We start from the raw sequence: 8,300 nt of genomic DNA, 5'->3' as shown, positions 1-8,300 counted from the left end.
GGACATCATTGCCGAACAGTAATGTGCAGTTTCAGAGTAATGACAGTAAGTTTTTTTTAAAATTCATTCGTGGAACATGGGCGTCGCTGGCCAGCCAGCATTTATTGCCCATCCCTAGTTGTCCTTGAGAAGGTGGTGGTGAGCTGCCTTCTTGAATCACTGCAGTCCATGTACTGTGGGTTGATCCACAACGCCATTAGGGAGGGAATTCCAGGATTTTGACCCAGTGATTGTGAAGGAACGGCCGATATATTTCCAAGTTAGGACGGTGAGTGGTTTGGAGGGGAATTTGCAGGTGGTATCTGCTTCTAGATGGAAGTAGTCGTGGGTTTGGAGGGTGTTGTCTAAGGATCTTTGGTGAATTGCTGCAGTCCACCTTGTAGATAGTACACACTGCTGCTACTGAGGGTCGGTGGTGGAGGGAGTGGTTGTTTGTAGATGTGGTGCCAATCAAGCGGGCTGTTTTGTCCTGAATCTTTAGTGTTGTTGGAGCTGCACCCATCCAGGCAAGTGGGGAGTATTCCATCACACACCTAACTTGTGCCTTGTAGATGGTGGACCGACTCTGGGGAGTCAGGAGGTGAGTTACTCACCACAGTATTCCTAACCCTGACCTGCTCTTGTGTTTATGTGGTGAGTCCAGTTGAGTTTCTGATTAATGGTAACCCCAAGGGTGTTGACAGTGGGGGATGTTGAAAGTGCTGAGTTTACCAGTCGTCACAATCACATTTTGCCTGTGCCCTCCTCACAGTTAGATTTCCCTCCGACCTTTGTATTGTCATCAAATCCGCTTACGCCAGGCTTGCTCCCTTTGTGTCAGGCATTTTTATAGAAACCAGAGCCCGTCCCAGGAGACTGACCAAAAACTTGGTGTATAAGTTTTAACTTCTCAGCATTTTGAACTGATTTATAAATGTGGCCCATTAGAGGGCACCAGAGCTTCAGTAAAAGTATCCTGTAGACTTCCCCTATTCTCAAAGTGCTGCAGGAGAAGTCCCAGCTGCCTCACCCTGACCAAACGGAGAAGGTCCATTTGGAAAGGTACTGAATGCACCCGGAGAATCATCTAGAATGTGCAGAGGCGGAGCTGAGGCATCAGGAAGGACTGATCACAAATCTCCAAACAACTCATCTGCCCGACCCTCAAATACCAGCAGCCCCCACGTGTGACGGAGTCAGCACTGGACTTATCGTCCACTTCGGAACTCCTCAAACCAGAGTGGGAGCAACTCATCCGAGATCCTGCAGGATTTCTGAGGGGAATGGATGTTATTCCCCAGGTTACAACTTCATTGACTGTCAAGCATTTTGGGATTTGATTTGATTTATTATTGTCATATGTATTAACATACAGTGAAAAATATTGTTTCTTGTGCACTATGCAAAGCGTACCGCTCATAGAGAAGGAAAGGAGAGAGTGCAGAATGTAGTGTTACAGTCATAGCTCGGGTGTAGAGTAAAATCAGCTTAGTGCGACATAACCCCTTTCAAACACCATTTAAACCAGCCTCCCATCCACTGACTCTGTCTACACTTCCTGCTGCCTTGGAAAAGCAGCCAGCATTATTAAGGATCCCACGCACCCCGGACAGTCTCTCTTCCACCTTCTTCCATCGGGATAAAGGTTCAAAAGTCTGAGGTCACATACCAACTGACTCAAGAACAGCTTCTTTCCCTGCTGCTGTCAGACTTTTGAATGGACTTACCTTGCATTAAGTTGATCTTTCTCTACCCTTTTGTGGAGGGTAGGTCATACCTTACTAACCTTATTGAGTTTTTTGAGAAAGTGACCAAAGAGGTGGATGGGGGTAAGGCAGTTGACGTGGTATATATGGACTTTAGTAAGGCGTTTGATAAGGTTCACCATGGAAGGCTTCTGCAGAAAATGCAGATGTATGGGATTGGGGGTGATTTAGTTAATTGGATCAGGAATTGGCTAGCAGATAGGAGACAGAGGGTGGTGGTTGATGGTAAGTATTCGTCATGGAGTTCGGTTACAAGTGGTGTGCCTCAGGGATCTGTTTTGGGGCCACTGCTGTTTGTAATTTTTACAAATGATCTGGATGAGGGTATAGTTGGGTGGATTAGTAAATTTGCTGATGACACCAAAGTCGGAGGTGTGGTAGATAGTGAGGAGGGGTGTCATAGTTTACAGAGAGACTTGGACAAGTTGCAGAGCTGGGCCGAGAGGTGGCGGATGGAGTTTAATGCGGAAAAGTGTGAGGTAATTCACTTTGGCAGGAATAACAGATGTGTAGAGTATAGGGCTAACGGTAGGACTCTGAATAGTGTGGATGAACAGAGGGATCTAGGTGTATGTGTACATAGATCCCTGAAAGTTGGGAATCAAGTAGATAAGGTTGTTAGGAAGGCATACGGTGTCTTGGCGTTTATTGGTAGGGGGATTGAATTTAGGAGCCGCAGCGTCATGTTGCAACTGTACAAAACTCTGGTGCAGCCGCACTTGGAGTATTGTGTGCAGTTCTGGTCCCCACATTACAGGAAGGATGTGGAGGCTTTGGAGAGGGTGCAGAGGAGGTTTACCAGGATGTTACCTGGTATGGAGGGGAGGTCCTATGAGGAGAGACTGAGGGATTTGAGGTTGTTTTCGTTAGAAAGAAGGCGGCTAAGAGGGGACCTTATTGAAACATATAAGATGATTAGAGGTTTAGATAGGGTGGACAGTGATAGCCTTTTTCCTCGGATGGAGAAAGCTGGCACGAGGGGGCATAGCTTTAAATTAAGGGGTGGTAGTTATAGGACGGATGTCAGAGGTATGTTCTTTACCCAAAGGGTGGTGAGGGATTGGAATGCCCTGCCTGCTGCAGTTGTAAATGCGCCTAGTTTGGGGGCGTTTAAGAGATCCGTAGATAGGTTTATGGATGGAAAGGGATTGGTTTAGGTTAGAGGGTCATTGCTTTTTAATTGATCGGCGCAACATCGTGGGCCGAAGGGCCTGTTCTGCGCTGTAATGTTCTATGTTCTATGTTCTACACCCTAGCTATGACTGTAACACTACATTCTGCACTCTCTCCTTTCCTTCTCTATGAACGGTATTCTTTGTCTGTACAGTGCGCAAGAAACAATACTTTTCACAGTATGTTAATACATGTGACAATAATAAATCAAATCAAATGATGGCAGCAGTGAAGAAGCTGTTCTTGAGTTGGTTGGTACATGACCTCAGACTTTTGTATCTTTTTCGTCTCATTGGAGAGAAGAAGGTTACGAGGTGACCTGATTGAGGCATACAAGATGATCAAAGGATTGGATAGGGTGGACAGTGAGAGCCTTTCCCCTCGGATAGTGATGGCTAACACAAGGGGACATAGCTTTAAATTAAGGGGTGGTAATTATAGGACGGATGTCAGAGGTAGGTTCTTTACTCAGAGGGTAGTAAGGGCATGGAATGCCCTGCCTGCAGCAGTTGTGGACTCGCCAACTTTAAGGGCGTTCAAATGGCCAGTGGTTAGACATATGGATAACATTGGAATAGTTTAGGTTAGAGGGTCATTAGATTGGTTCCACTGGTCGGTGCAACATCGAGGGCCGAAGGGCCTGTACAGCGCTGTAATGTTCTATGTTCTAGAAGAAGGTGGAAGACAGAATGTCCAGGGTGTGTGGGGTCCTTAATTATGCTGGATGCTTTGCCGAGGCAGCGGGAAGTGTAGACAGAGTCAATGGATGGGAGGCTGGTTTGGGTGATGAATTGGGGCTACATTCACAACTCTTTGTAGCTTCTTGCGGTTTTGGACAGAGCAGGAGCCCATACCCAGTTGTGATACATTCATAAAGAATGCTTTCTATGGTGCATCTGTAAAAGGTGTCTGTTGGTCATGGAAGATGTTATATAAACTCAAGGTTTTAAAAATCTTAAACCATGCGTCAATATAACTTTCATTTTCTGGTATAAAAAGAAAGACTTGCATTCATATATCGCCTTTCATGAACTCAGCATGCCCCAAAGTGCTTTGCAGTCAATTATAGTTACTGTTGACTAATGATACAAAACTAAGAAACAAAAAAAAACTATTAAATGGATTTAATATGCAAAAGACTTAACTGAACCCTAATACCTCATCAAATTACATAACCCTGGCCTGGTTTTCCATTGAGAATAGAATCTCCCATTTGACAATATTATGTATCTACTCTGCATTATTGAGCCAACAATGGTTCAATCAGACAACACCAGTGTTTACGCTGGATAATGACATTCTCTACTATTGTTGCCAGCTTTAAAAGAAAGGTCTTAAAAGGTCATACTTAATGGCCGTGTTACATGTTCAACAGTTCTTTCTGAGCTAAAGCTGTTTTGTTTTCACAAGAAACTCTCGGCGATCATTTATCCCAAACAAAGAAATTCTTTCCATTGTCCCATTTATTTCATCTGGTGCGCAAAATGCACGAAGGAAGACATTAGACTGGCTCCACACTCAGTGCAACAGGACGTCACTGAGAAGGATTGCGTCGTGTGGATTACTCTTAAAATTATATAAGTTACACCTGTACTCTCTCTCTCTCTCGACCTTAGGATGTAAATCCACTTCTGAAGTGTAACCACGCTTGTGTAACGTGGGAGGCATGGCAGCCAATTTGAACACAGCCATCTCTCACAAGCTAATAACAGGTTATTTGCTATTTGATTTGATTTGATTTATTATTGTCACAGACATTAACATACAGCAAACAGTATTGTTTCTTGCGCGCTATACAGACAAAGCATACCGTTCATAGAGAAGGGAATGAGAGAATGCGGAATGTAGTGTTACAGTCATAGCAAGGGTGTAGAGAAAGATCAACTTAATGCAAGGTAGGGCCATTCAAAAGTCTGGCAGTGGAAGGGAAGAAACTGTTCTTGAGTTGGTCGGTGTGTGACCTCAGACTTTTGTATCTTTTTCCTGATGGAAGAATGTGGAAGGGAAAATGTCCAGGGCCCTTAGTTATGCTGGCTGCTTTGCCGAGGCAGCAGGGAATGTAGACAGAGTCAATGGATGGGAGGTGGGTTTGCGTGATGGATTGGGCTACATTCACACACTTTTGCAGTTCTTTGTGACCTTGGGCAGAGCAGGAGCCCAAACCAAGCTGTGATACAACTAGAAAGAATGCTTTCTACACCTGTAAAAGTTGGTGAGAGTTGGTAAGAGATTAGATGTTGGTTCAGGAATAAAATTTGTCCAGGGCATCCTCTTTGGACAGCATGGTGGCACAGTGGTGAGCACTGCTGCCTCACAGCGCCAGGGACCCAAGTTCAATTCCGGCCTCGGGTCACTGTCTATGTGAAGTTTGCACATTCTCCCCATGTCTGCATGGGTTTCCACTGGGCGCTCTGCTTTCCTCCCACTGTTCAAAGATGTGCCGGTTAGGTAGATTGGCTATGCTAAATTGCCCATAGTGTCAGGTGTGAATACATGGGGTTACGGGATTGTGGGTAGGATTGTGGTCAGTGCAGACTCAATGGGCCGAGTGGCCTCCTTTTGCACTGTAGGGATTCTGTGAAATGGGATCTTTCCTGCGCATCTAAGTGGGCAGACAGGGCTTTAGTTTAAAGGTTCATTGGAAAGACAGTCCTTCTGCGGATGGAGTGTGAGTCTAGTCTTCGGCCTCAGGCCTCTGTAGTAAACACAAATTTCCAGCCTCTGGGTCAGGGGCAGGAGTTTGACAAACTGAGCCATGGATAACACCCTGATGATGGTGTTAGAGGGATATTACTGCGATGTGATGGCTATTTGAGGCATTCCATTGTAAACTGACAGTGATGGGCACAATCCAATTGAGGATCCTTGTGCCTATATTTAAATAGGGTCTTACGCTGCTGTCAGGACCCCATCCCTCCCGCTGACCTCCACTCAGTGACCCGCAGAACAATCAGCAATCCTACAGGACCACGTGGAAACAATGTTACAGAATTGTTACAGCGCAGGAGTCCATTCGGCCCATTGTGTCAGCACTGGCTCTCCAAATGACCCGGTGCCATCTCCCCATACCCCTGCGCATTGTTTCTATTCAAATAATCGTCGAATGCCCTCCTGATACCTTGATTGAACCTGCCTCCCCCACACTTCTAGGCCATGCATTCCAGACCCCGACCACTCTGAAGATGTTTTCCCATACGTCACGCTTTCTTCTTTTGCAAATCATTAAATCTGTTCTTGATCCTTTTACAAGCGGGAACAGTTTCTCCCTGCCTGCTCCGTCCCTTATGATTTTGAACATCTTTATCAAATCTCCTCTCAGCCTTCTTCTCTCCAAGGAGAACAGTCCCAACCTCTCCAATCTCTTCTTGGAACAAAGTTTCTCATCCCTGGAACCGTTCTCGTGAACCTCTTCAGCACTCACTCCAATATGTTCACATCCTTCCTATATTGACGCCCAGAACTGTACATAATATTCCAGCTGAGGTCCAACTAATGTCTTGTCCAAGTTCAGCATAACCTCCTTGCTCTTGTGTTTTGTGCCTCTATTAATAAAGCCCAGGATGCTAACTGCTTTATTAACTGCTCTGTCCATCTGTCCTTCCACCTCCAATGACCAATGCTCATACATACCCAGCTCCCTCTGCTCCTGCACCCCTTTTAGAACTTTACCCCTTTTTTTGTAGTGTTTCTCCATGTTCTTCCAACCAAAATGCATCACCTCACACTTCTCCGCATTAAACTTTATCTACCTTGGCCTTTATAAATCGGAGTATCGAGTATAAAAGTTGGAGTGTTATAGTAAGGTTGTATAAGGCTTCAGTGAGGCCGAATTTAGAGTATTGTGTACAGTTTTGGTCACCTAGTTACAGGGAGGATGTAAATAAGGTTGAAAGAGTGCAGAGAAGGTTCACAAGGGTGTTGCCAGGACTTGAGAAGCTGAGTTACAGAGAGAGATTTGAATAGGTTATGACTTTATTCCCTGGAGCGTAGAAGAATGAGGGGAGATTTGATAGAGGTGTATAAGATTTTGATGGGTATAGATAGAGTGAATGCAAACAGGCTTTTTCCACTGAGGCTAGGGGAGAGAAAAACCAGAGGGCATGGGTTAAGGGTGAAAGGGGAAAAGTTTAAAGGGATATTAGGGGGGGTTCTTCACACAGAGAGTGGTGGGAGAGTGGAATGAGCTGCCGGATAAAGTGGTAAATGTGGGGTCACTTTTAACATTTAAGAAAAACTTGGATGGGTTCACGGATGTGAGGGGTGTGGAGGGATATGGTCCAGGTGCAGGTCAGTGGGACTAGGCAAAATATGGTTCGGCACAGACAAGAAGGGCCAAATGGCCTGTTTCTGAGCTGTAATTTTCTATGGTTCGATGGTACCACCTAATTGCCCATTCCACCTTCATACCACAGTCTTCCTCACAGTTTATGTTAATTGCAAGTTTTGTAGCATCCGCGAACTTTGAAATTGCCTCCCTGCACACCAATATTTAGATCATTAATATATAGCAGGAAAAGCAAGGATCCCACTACTGACCCCTGGGGAACCTTCCTCCAGCCCGAAAAAATATCCATTGAACATTACTCTCTGCTTCCTATTATTCAGCCAATTTTGTAACCACGTTGCTGTGGTCCATCTTATTTCATGAGCAATAACTTATCTCACCAGTCAGCTGCTATATTGAATATCTTCTGAAAGTCTATGTACACTACGTCAACAACATTACCCTCATCAACCCTTTCTGTAACCTCTTCAAAACTCTCCAACCAGTTAGTTAAACATGATTTCCCCTTTAGGAATCCATGTCGGCACTTCGTAATCAACCCACGTCTTTCCACGTGACGACTGATCCTTTCCCGAATAAATGTTCCGAGAAGCTTCCCACCACTAATGTGAAACTGACTGATCTGTAATTGCTGGAGCTTTTTCTTACAACCTTGTTTGAAGAAGACTGCGACATCTGCAATTCTCCCACCCTCTGGCGCCCCCCCCCCGAGTCTAGGGAAAGCAGGATGATTGTGCCCAGTGCCCTGCAATTCCCATTCTCACTTCCTTCAGTATCCTTGGATGTGTCTCATCCAGTCCCAATGTCTTGTCAACTTCCAATGCCGACAGTCTATTCAACACTTCCTCCTTATCAATTTTGTAGAGACTGAATTTCCCTGACTGTCACTGTGTCCTGGGCAGCATCTACCTCCTTGGTAAAGGCAGATGCAAAGTATTCATTCAATATCTCAGCCAAGCCCCCATCCTCCATGTGTAAATTCCATTTTTGCAGCTCCTTTTACCACTTCTTTAATTTTTTTTTAATATGTGTCGATAGAACATTTTGGGATTCCCCTTTATGTTAGCTGCCAGTCTTTTCTCATGCATGCTCTTTGC

This window comes from Carcharhinus amblyrhynchos, chromosome 8 (assembly GCF_965287045.1).
Source record: "Carcharhinus amblyrhynchos chromosome 8, sCarAmb.v2.hapA, whole genome shotgun sequence".
NCBI classification, from domain to species: Eukaryota; Metazoa; Chordata; class Chondrichthyes; order Carcharhiniformes; family Carcharhinidae; genus Carcharhinus; species Carcharhinus amblyrhynchos.
Note: the sequence above shows the minus strand (reverse complement) of the source record.